This window comes from Xyrauchen texanus, chromosome 21 (assembly GCF_025860055.1).
Source record: "Xyrauchen texanus isolate HMW12.3.18 chromosome 21, RBS_HiC_50CHRs, whole genome shotgun sequence".
NCBI lineage: Eukaryota > Metazoa > Chordata > Actinopteri > Cypriniformes > Catostomidae > Xyrauchen > Xyrauchen texanus.
Window position 1 is genome coordinate 1510428 of NC_068296.1, and position 1022 is coordinate 1511449.

Genomic DNA, 1022 nt, shown 5'->3' on the forward strand with positions numbered 1-1022 from the left:
CTGAATACTGATATTGTGCATGTTTCCATATATATTATTCATGGGTCTCATTTGAAGACAAAAGACGATCGCTAGTTGTAGTTTGTGGTTCCCATGCACAACCTCAAAACGAATATTCTTTCATCGTTTACTCCCCCCTCATGTTGCTCCAAACCCGTATGATGACATTTGTTCTTCTGTGGAACACAAAAAGAGATGTTAGGCAGATTGTTAGCCTCAGTCACCATTCGACTCCATTGCAGGTTTCCCATTCATTCATTTAATAGAAGTAAATGGTGACTGAGACTAACATTCTGCCCAACAACTCTATGGGACTTAAGGTGAAAAAACACACCTGCCACTGTCTAAAATATAATTAATATTAATTAAAAAAACAACAAGAAAACGAGAAAACACACACTGCTAAAAAGTATTAATGTGTTATAATTATATAGTGAAGACCAGTAATTTAACAAGTTTTACGGTATGTTACATTTATTATTGTTTTTTGATTTCTGTATTTTTACTTGAATACATAATACTGCTGTTAAATACTTCTTAATTAGCATATATGTTCTATTGTTTTTTATTTGATCTATTGTCTGTGTGTGACTGTGTGTATACACTTGTGTTTGTGTGAATGTGTGCGAGTGAGTCTGTGTGTGTGTGAGTATGTGAGTCTGTGTGTGTGTGTCTGTGTGTGTGAATGTGTGTGTACACGTGTGTGAATGTGTGTGTGAGTCTGTGTGAGTCTATGTGTACACATGTGTGAGTCTGTATATGTGCATGTGTGTGAGTGTGTGCGTGTCTGTGTGTGTGTACAAGTGTGTGTGAGTCTGTGTGTGTCTGTGTGAGTCTGTGTGTACACGTGTGTGTGAGTCTGTATATCTACATGTGTGTGAGTGTGTTGTTTATGTGTCTGTGAGAGTGTGCGAGTCTGTGTGTGTGTGAGTCTGTATATCTACATGTGTGTGAGTGTGTTGTTTATGTGTCTGTGAGAGTGTGCTTGAGTCTGTGTGTGTGTGAGTCTGTATATCTACATG